We start from the raw sequence: 7,218 nt of genomic DNA, 5'->3' as shown, positions 1-7,218 counted from the left end.
TTACGGCAAATCGGTAGATCGTACGCGTCACGTGCGGCGTGTAACACACGAGCGGGGGGGGCCTCCACGGCGGACGGAAATCGCGGACGCGCGAGGGGAAGACGTCCGCTCCAAATCGTTACACGTCAATGAAAAGATTGATTGATTAATTTCATTCGAACAGTAGGCGGACTCGACGTCCGGACTCGCGCGACGGCGTCGTTCGCGCGCGCCCCAGGCGCGTGCCGACGGCGCCGTCGAGCTGACGGATATCGTGTCTGCCTCCACTTTTATCGTTGGCCTCAGATCAGGGAGGATCACCCGCCGAATTTAAGCATATTAGTAAGCGGAGGAAAAGAAACTAACCAGGATTTCCTTAGTAGCGGCGAGCGAACAGGAAACAGCCCAGCACTGAATCGCGCGGTTGTAACGATCGCGGGAGATGTGGTGTTCGGGAGGTTCCGCTTTCTCGTCGTCGCCGCTCCTGTCCAAGTTCGTCTTGAACGGGGCCGTTTTCCCGTAGAGGGTGCCAGGCCCGTAGCGACGGAGCGAGGCGGCGAGAGGGACACTCCTCAGAGTCGGGTTGCTTGAGAGTGCAGCCCTAAGTGGGTGGTAAACTCCATCTAAGGCTAAATATTACCGCGAGACCGATAGCGAACAAGTACCGTGAGGGAAAGTTGAAAAGAACTTTGAAGAGAGAGTTCAAGAGTACGTGAAACCGTTCAGGGGTAAACCTGCGAAACTCGAATGAACGAACGGAGAGATTCATCGACATCCGGCGGCGTGCGGGCGCGCGCCTCGATGTCGCGTCTCGCCCCTCACGGGTGCCGGGACGCGGCACGGGTCGCGTCCGGTTTGTCACGTCCGTCGGCGTCGTGCACTTCTCTCTCAGTAATGCATCGCGACCCGTTCCCTGTCGGCTTAAGCGCCGTCCGATTCGCCCAGCGGTGGACGTTCGCGCCCACCGCTGGACCGTGGCGGTAGCCGGCCGGCGGGGGACGGTAGTGGTATGAAACGCGCACGCGCATCTCGCGCGCGTCCGGCCCGACGCAAGCTCGCGCCGTACCAAGTCTCGATCCTGCCCAAGTGCGGACCGGGACGCGGCGCCGCTGTCGTCGCAGCCGTGCAGTCTCGGACCGTGCGCGTCTCAGTCTGCGATGAGTCATTTTCGGGCACTCGCAGGACCCGTCTTGAAACACGGACCAAGGAGTCTAGCATGTGTGCGAGTCATTGAGTTGTCAATGTCATTAGACTGAAAGGCGCAACGAAAGTGAACGTAGGGAGGATGGAGCGCCGGCCGGTTCGGCCTCTCGCACTCCCGAGGCGTCTCGTTTCCAATCCGTGAATGCAGGCGCGCTCCGAGCACAGATGTTGGGACCCGAAAGATGGTGAACTATGCCTGGTCAGGTCGAAGTCAGGGGAAACCCTGATGGAGGACCGTAGCGATTCTGACGTGCAAATCGATCGTCGGAACTGGGTATAGGGGCGAAAGACTAATCGAACCATCTAGTAGCTGGTTCCGTCCGAAGTTTCCCTCAGGATAGCTGGCGCCGACTGTTAACAGTCCCATCCGGTAAAGCGAATGATTAGAGGCATTGGGGCCGAAACGACCTCAACCTATTCTCAAACTTTAAATGGGTGAGAACTCCGGCTTACTCGAACGATGAAGCCGGAGATCTGATGACGGTGCCAAGTGGGCCAATTTTGGTAAGCAGAACTGGCGCTGTGGGATGAACCAAACGTACTGTTAAGGCGCCCAAAAAACGCTCATGGGACACCATGAAAGGCGTTGGTCGCTCATGACAGCAGGACGGTGGCCATGGAAGTCGGAATCCGCTAAGGAGTGTGCAACGACTCACCTGCCGAAGCAACCAGCCCTGAAAATGGATGGCGCTGAAGCGTTTTGCCTATACAATACCGTTACGGGCACGTGCGACGCGCATCGACGCGTCATTATGCCGTAACGAGTAGGACGTGCGCGGCGGAGAGCGCAGAAGGGTCTGGGCGTGAGCCCGCCTGGAGCCTCCGTCGGTGCAGATCTTGGTGGTAGTAGCAAATACTCCAGCGAGGCCCTGGAGGACTGACGTGGAGAAGGGTTTCGCGTGAACAGTAGTTGCTCGCGAGTCAGTCGATCCTAAGCTCAAGGAGAGATCTTATGTCGATGTGGCGTGTTTTTTTTGTTTTTTGTTTTTAGACTTAAATAAAGATAAACAACGCCCTTTGAGCGAAAGGGAATCCGGTTCCTATTCCGGAACCCGGCAGCGGAACCGTTTCAATAATCGTTCCCTCGTTTCAACGCGAGTGTTCGACGGGGTAACCCAAAGTGGCCTGAAGACGCCGCCGAGGGGTCCGGGAAGAGTTTTCTTTTCTGCCTGAGCGTTCGAGTTCCATGGAATCCTATAGAAGGGAGATATGGTTCGGAACGCGAAGAGCACCGCATTTGCGGCGGTGTCCGGATACTCTCTGCGGACCTTGAAAATTCAGGTGAGGGATGTACGTGGAGATGTCGCGCCGGTTCGTACCCATATCCGCAGCAGGTCTCCAAGGTGAAGAGCCTCTAGTCGATAGAATAATGTAGGTAAGGGAAGTCGGCAAATTGGATCCGTAACTTCGGAATAAGGATTGGCTCTGAGGACCGGGGCGTGTCGGGTTTGGACGGGAAGCGGATGCGGCCGGTGCCGGGCCTGGTCGATGCTCGAGCGTCCCTCGGGGCGTGAGGGCGGAATCCGGACCCGCGTTCCGGCCTTCCGCGGATCTTCCTAGCCGTAAGGCCGCGTCGGTTTCGTCTCGTGCGCGACCGGCGCGGTTCTGTACGACCGCCGTTCAACGGTCAGCTCAGAACTGGCACGGACAAGGGGAATCCGACTGTCTAATTAAAACAAAGCATTGCGATGGCCCTCGCGGGTGTTGACGCAATGTGATTTCTGCCCAGTGCTCTGAATGTCAACGTGAAGAGATTCAAGCAAGCGCGGGTAAACGGCGGGAGTAACTATGACTCTCTTAAGGTAGCCAAATGCCTCGTCATCTAATTAGTGACGCGCATGAATGGATTAACGAGATTCCCGCTGTCCCTATCTACCGTTCGGGTGACATGCTGCAACAAGTGCCAAACCTTCGGTCACCCGGAGAAATACTGCAAGTCCAAGGAGGTGGTATGCGGGAAATGCGGCTGCACCGGGCACAAGAAGGACGACTGCAAGGCGGAAAAGTCCCGGTGCGCCACTTGCCACCGTTTCGGTAGGGAGTCGGACTCTCACACCACAAACGCACGGTCCTGCCCCGCCCGCCAGTACGCTGAACAAAGGGCCGTCGCTACAACGAATTATGGCTGCCCCTAGGGGGCCTCAAACTCTTCGTGTCGGGCAGCTCAACCTCGGCGGTGCTGCTGTTGCGACGAGTGAGCTACCATCGCTCGCCCGGGCGCTGGGGCTGGACGTTGTTCTTGTGCAAGAACAATACTCACAGCCTCCGCCTGGCCTCATCCAGCACGGCGCCTCAGCCAAGGCTGGAGCACTCGTCGTGTCGGCGGACGTCGCGGTGGTGGCCCTCAACCATCTCTCCACGTCGCATTGCTTCGTCGCGTCGATCAGTAAGGGCGGGGCGGAGTTTACTATCGTTTCCGCATACTTCCAATACTCAGAGTCCATCGACCCGCACCTACACCACCTGGAGAAGACTTTAGACTCCCTAGGGCACAGAAGCGTCGTCATCGGTGCTGACGTCAACGCGCACTCGCCTATGTGGCACAGCGAGCCCCGCCACTACACCGGGCGGGGCCAGGAAACGGAGCACAGACGGAGATCGGTGGAGGATTTCGTCACATCAAGAGGGCTCGTCATCCATAACGCCATGGGCCAACCCGCAACCTTCAGCGGCCCAAACGGAGAATCGAACATTGATGTCACGCTAACAACACGTAGCGTCGCAGTTCAGGACTGGCGAGTGCGCGACGGAGCTTCGTCAAGCGACCACCGCCTCATCACTTACACCATTGTCTGCGATCGCGCGCGACGAGCTGTACAGTGCGCCGAGCTTGTCGATGGTGGACCGCCGAGGTTTCGGGAAAATGGGGTTGACTGGAGCCGATTCCAAGCGACGATCAGTGCAAGAGTGGGGCTCCTGGACGAGCGGAAGAACGCTTCCGCCCTGGCCAGTGAGCTCACGGATGTTGTGGTGCGCACTGCGCATGAATGTCTGGGTGTGCGTGGACGGAGCCGGGATACCGGTTATGAGTGGTGGAGCCCGAGGCTGGATGCTATGCGCAGGAAAGTAGGCAGACTTCGCTGCGTGTGGCAGAGCGCCAGGAGAGTGGGTGGTGACAGAGAAGAGAGGGCTAGAGACGCATTCCATGCAGAACGCAGGAGGTACCGACAGCTTATGGTGGAGACGCAGAACAGCTATCACCTCCGAGAGGCTGAGTCGGGTAACGTCGACCCCTATGGTCAGGCGTATCGGGTTGCCTGTGGGAGGTACCGACCTCCCGCAAACGTCATCAACGGCATTAAGTATGCCGACGGCCACTCGGAGAGTGTCGGTGAGGCCGTGGATAATCTGTTGCATGCCCTGTGTCCGGACGACGACCCGTCTAAGGATACGGCGTATCACAGAGAGGTCCGGCTAGCGGCCTCCATTTTCCCGACTGGCTGCGACGCGCCTCCACTCACTCGAGACGGGCTGCAGGCCATAGTTAGGTCCCTGCCTAACACGGCTCCGGGAATCGACGGCATCACGGCGAGAATGGTCAAGCACGTGTGGGCTGCGGCCTCTGCGGAGCTTGTTTGGGTGTACGGTAAGTGCGTCGTGGAGGGGGTTTTTCCCGATGTTTGGAAGGACGGCAGACTTATCGTACTACCCAAGGGGAACGGTAAACCACTGACCGACCCGAAAGCGTATCGTCCGATCACGCTCCTTCCCGTCTTTGGCAAGATTTTAGAACGCGTATTGTTACTGTGTGCGCCCCAGATCGCAATGGGGATCTCTCCCTGTCAGCATGGGTTCACCCCGGGTAGATCGACCGTCACGGCGCTGAGCGAGATCCTAAGCACAGCAAGAACTACTGAAGCGAAATACGTGCAGGCAATCTTCTTGGACATCTCTGGTGCTTTCGACAACGCTTGGTGGCCGATGATTATGCTGAAGGCCAAGCGTGGCGGGTGCCCGCCCAACATTTACCGCATGCTCGCTGACTACTTCAGCAGACGGCGAGTAGGCATGTTCATCGGCGACCGGGTACAGTGGAAGGTGTCAACCATGGGTTGCCCGCAGGGGTCAGTGCTGGGTCCTACGTTGTGGAACGTCCTGCTCGATGACTTGTTTCGGTTGCCGCTCCCCGGGGGGGTCAAAATTGTTGCATACGCGGACGACGTTACCGTGCTGATAGAGGCCGCCACGAGACGGAAGATCGAGGAGGCTGCGGCCGACTCCATCTCCCTCTTTGAGGGCTGGGCCCAAAGGAACCGCCTCTCCTTCGCCCCTGCGAAATCGCAGACGGTGACGCTTAGGGGTAGGCTCCAGCGGGCTCCAGTCATCAAACTCGGTGGTGCGTCTGTCAGGGCGGTGCGGTCTGCCGTCGTACTGGGCGTAACGATCGACTCAAGTCTGTCCTTCGCCGAGCACGCGCGATCGATCGGAGAGCGCGCCGCTAACTGCTTTGGGAAGATGTCGCGCGTGTCGACCTCTTCCTGGGGCATTCGATATCCAGCGCTGCGCATTCTCTATTACGGTACCTATGTAGCATCGGTCACGTATGCTGCGGCGTGTTGGGCCGAGAGGGCGACGCTCTATGTCGTGCGGACGTCGTTGATCCGGTCCCAGAGGCCCGCTTTGATCCTTCTGACCAAGGCGTATCGATCGAACAGTGCTGCCGCCCTTGCCGTTCTGGCGGGGGTGTTGCCGGCGGATCTGGAGGTTATCCGTGCTGCCCGGGTAGATGAGGCGCGTAGGACCGTGGCCAAAGCGGAAATGGGCAGGCGTAAGCGTGAAATCGGGTCGGCCATTGTAGCGGAGTGGCAAGCACGCTGGACGGTTGAGACGAAAGGGAGTGAGCTGCGTCGGTTCTTCCCGGACGTGGCCGGTCGGCTCAGGTCAACCTGGGTCGCACCGGACTATGAGACCTCGCAGATCCTGACAGGCCATGGGTGCTTCAACAAGCGTCTGCATGACATGTGTCTTGTTGATAGTGGTGTGTGTTTGTGTGGACTGGCGGAGGAGGACCTTCACCATGTCTTGTGGGAGTGTGCGGTATACGAGGACCTCCGGCGCGCCCTGCTGGACGGGATCGTTCGCGAGGAGGAGGGTCCAGTCTACTACCAGGACCTCGTTGCAACGGCGGAAAACTTCGGGAAGCTACGGGAGTTCGCGCACCACTGGCACAAGAGGCGGAACAGCTCGGAGCCGTGATCGAGGACCTGCGCAAGGAAGGAACGGATCCGGACCGCGCGGCACGCGGGGATCCGTGTATTGTGATCGTCAGCCCCAGAAGGGGGAGAATGACAAAAGGGACAAGGAGGAGATAAATAATTTGTAGGGAGTCAAGAATGCGCCCCTGGGAAACACGCCCAGAGCAAGTACCGGGGGGCTCTCCCGCGATTCGGCCCATATAACCGAGAGGTTGGTGGGGCCATGGGTGGTTGGAGGGTTGTCCCTATCTACTCCGAGCGCCTCGGACCACTGGGTGCGCCGAGTCCGAAGGAGGGGAGCCGCCGAGGTTTCGGGGGACCGGTGTGGATTGGGCCCGTTTTCGCAGCACCGTCAGCGAACGGATGGGGAACCTGGATGTGAGGAAGCCGGCGTCTGTGCTCGCTAGGGATTTCACTGATGCAATCGTGCGCTCTGCGTACGATTGCCTGGGAACTGCCCGAAGGCGCAAGGACGTCGGCTATGAATGGTGGAATGATAAGCTGGACGCCATGCGCAAGAAGGTTGCACGCCTTCGCCGCGCGTGGCAGAGTAAAAGGAGCGAAGGAGGCGAGCGAGAGGAGAGTGCGAGGGCCGAGTTCCATGCGGAGCGTCGGAAATACCGGAAGCTGATGGAGGAGACGCAGAACGAGTACAACGTCCGTGAGGCGGAGACCGGTAATACTGACCCATGGGGCCAGGCTTACCGGATCGCCAATGGCAGATTCCGCCCACCTGCTAACGTTCTTAGTGGCGTGAAGTATCTCGAGGGTTATGCGGAGAGTGTCGACCAGGCTGCGGACAGCCTGTTGGGAGCGCTCTGTCCCGATGACGATTTGTCGA

The 7,218-nt window shown here is 59.0% G+C and overlaps 1 pseudogene; it reads left to right on the top strand.

Moving 5' to 3' along the window:
- Window positions 1-276: 276 nt before the first annotated feature.
- On the top strand, window positions 277-3,098 carry LOC123868612 (annotated as a pseudogene).
- Window positions 3,099-7,218: the final 4,120 nt, after the last annotated feature.

This window comes from Maniola jurtina, chromosome 9 (assembly GCF_905333055.1).
Source record: "Maniola jurtina chromosome 9, ilManJurt1.1, whole genome shotgun sequence".
Classification (NCBI taxonomy): Eukaryota; Metazoa; Arthropoda; class Insecta; order Lepidoptera; family Nymphalidae; genus Maniola; species Maniola jurtina.
Note: the sequence above shows the minus strand (reverse complement) of the source record. Positions and strands in the feature narration are given on the sequence as shown.